The sequence below is a fragment of the Myotis davidii genome, unplaced genomic scaffold, assembly GCF_000327345.1.
Source record: "Myotis davidii unplaced genomic scaffold, ASM32734v1 scaffold1832, whole genome shotgun sequence".
NCBI lineage: Eukaryota > Metazoa > Chordata > Mammalia > Chiroptera > Vespertilionidae > Myotis > Myotis davidii.
Genome location: NW_006283151.1, coordinates 585,206 through 588,370, shown reverse-complemented (window position 1 = coordinate 588,370; position 3,165 = coordinate 585,206).

Here is a 3,165-nt window from a genome sequence, read left to right as displayed (position 1 = left end):
TAATTATGTTCAATTTGTAACAATGAAAATACATCCTGCCTATCAGATATTTACATTACGATTCATAACAGTAGCAAAATTACGATTATGAAGTAGCAACAAAAATAATTTTATGGTTGGGGGTCATCACAACATGAGCAACTGTATTAAAGGGTCATGACATTAGGAAGGTTGAGAACCACTGATTTAGAGCCTCATGAACTGGCTTGTTAAGGCTGTAATTCCTTACACATATGCCAGTTTATGTGGTTATCATGCGCTGAACACTGCTTCAATGCTAAGTCTGGCTGTACCCCAAGACCTGGAATCCTGAGTGGCATCCTGTCTTGACTGTAATTCGCAGCAGCTCTCATAACGAATACAGAAAGAAGTGTTTATTCAAGGAGCTCGAGGCAACATCTATGGTCCTGAAAGCATGCAAAAGATTAGAAATAAATACTCCTTTTAAAAAATTTATCATTGATTAGGAGCTTGAAGTTAGCTGACTACTAGAATCAGTCCCTCTTTTAAAGAATGAATAATAATGCTTTATTCCATTTCCAATGTCTTTTAGTAATTCCTGTTTCACTAACACCCAACCACTTAAATAGTGAATCCAGTAATATATATTTTAAATTCGGTATATATATTTTAAAAGAAATATATATCTATACCTATATGTAGATATATATATAGATACATATATAGATATATTTCATAGCTACTATTGTTGCAGCATTTTCTCTACTTTATTGTAGTTAGGATCCTTTTCTTTTGTAGCTAATTCTAGCTGGTTGATAACCTTGAACTATGCCATCTTAACATTTTATTTACTTGTCACTATATAGTTCTGATAGCGCATGTCTGAACTCTCAATCTTTAGAATGCTACAGAATCATGTCCATGTACCTCCTTTTACATACATTTTTATGAGAGCATATATTTAAAATATCGTATAATTCTTTATTGGAAAGTCAAAGGTCCTGGCAATCACCCATCACTTCTCTGTTTTCATACAGAGAATTTTTCTGTAGAAGACCTCCAGCAAATCACTAACTTTCAGAGATACAAATCTCAAGAGGATCTTATGTAAGACCGATTCTTGAGGAAAAAAACAAAGGGTTGGAAAGATAAAATTTTTGTAATTTCAAACCACTCCCACTGAATTTTATTTGAGAACTTCCTGAAATCATATAGACATAGGGAAAGCACCAACCAGCCCTCATAGGCAAGAAAGTAAGTTATTTTCCCCAAAGAAATCCCCAACCAACTTAAGGCAGCAGAAAAAATTTAATTGTTGCATATCCTTATTTCTTCTTTTACTGACTTTTTCGAAACAAGGGACCCAGAGCTCTGTCTGGTCCCGCAATTAAAGGGAGATTCAGGGGATACAGTAAAAAAAAAAACAAACGTATCCTTTAGGTATGAATTTTCTAAGTTATTTCAAATATGATAAAAAATGCAAGTAGTGCCCTGACCGGTTTGGCTCAGTGGATAGAGCGTCGGCCTGCGGACTGAAGGGTCCCAGGTTCGATTCTGGTCAAGGGCATGGACCTGGGTTGCGGGCACATCCCCAGTAAGGGATGTGCAGGAGGCAGCTGGTCGATGTTTCTCTCTCATCGATGTTTCTAACTCTATATCCCTCTCCCTTCCTCTCTGTAAAAAATCAATAAAATATATTTTTTAAAAAATGCAAGTGGCACCCTACCTGGTTTGGCTCAGTGGGTAAAGCATTGGCCCATGGACTTAAGGTTCCTGGGTTCAATTCCAGTCAAGGGCATGTATCTCGGTTGCAAGCTCGATTCCAGACCCTGGCCGGGGCATGTGTGTGAGGCAACCAATTGATGTGTCTCTGTCACATTGATGTTTCTCTCTCTTTGTCTCTCCCTCTCTTTCCACTCTCTCTAAAAATCAAAGGGAAAAAAATCCTCACATGAGGATTAACCCAAAAAAAAGGAAAAAAATGCAAGTAGCTTTCTGAACTATAGACCTTATATAATTCAGTGCAATTAAATAATTCTATAAACTTCACTGATTGCTAGAGAGACAGTATCACATCGTGTTGAGAGTACTCTGGAATGTCAGACTATTTGGGTTTGAATTCTATCTCCTGTGCTTGCTGTGTGACCTTGAATAGCTCATTTAGCCTGTCTGAGTGTGAGCCACCTTATCTGTCAAATAATAATTACCTTAAAAATTATTATCAGGATTAAATGAGTCAATACGTATAAAGCATTAAGAACAGTACTGTTGCAAAGTAAAACTGTATTATTGTATATGCTAAATTTCACTGAATTCTGTAAAAAATTGCTATGCATGTGCGGGCCTATATATCTAACACATGTAACGATAAATGAAAACATTTATCAATAATTGCTCTGTTTCAATTATTGGTGCACACTGATACTCTAAAGAAGTATAGCAAATTTGGTGAAATTTATCAGTTTCTTCAAAATCATTGTGGAATAAACATATAAATAGAATGAGACATTAAATGTCAAATGTTGAGTTAAAATATAAATTTTTATTCACATCAACAGAAATAGTTAAAATCAAGTAAAAGGACAATATATATTCAGGAAATAGAGAATTCATCTCAGGAATGAGGCACAGGACATTCCCAGGATGGCAGTGAGGGAGACCCCAGAGCATCAGTTGAATGTAAACTTCGTTGTGCATAGGAATCACTGGGGGATCTGGTTAAAATGCAGATTCTGATTCAATAAGTCTGGGTAGGGCTTAAGATTCAGAATTTTTAACGGTTCTCCACAGGATGCTGACGCAGCTGGTTCAGGGACTACAATTTGCACTGCAGAGCTAAAGAACAAACAGTCCAGATTGTCACAAGACTGTAGGAAGAAAGAATGGGAGAGAGAAATTGATTTGCTTTTAGGAGATAATTGAGGATGACCGTGTTAGGCCATAATAGTACAGCACAGTAGAAAAGGAAGAGGGATGAAATAGAGGGAAAGGTTAATCTTTACAAGTCAAGGGGAAACATGGGCTGGGGTGAGGGCAGTGTCCTATATCCAGGTGTTTATTTGCCCCTAATAAACACCTGAGGTGGAAGGCTGCACCCCCTGAACCGAGACAATTTCGAGGGTCCAGTATCTCAGGAGCATGCCTAGGAGATGCTCTGGAGGGCGGGGACGCGGCGGGGACGCAGCCGGGACTCCGCCCGCCTGA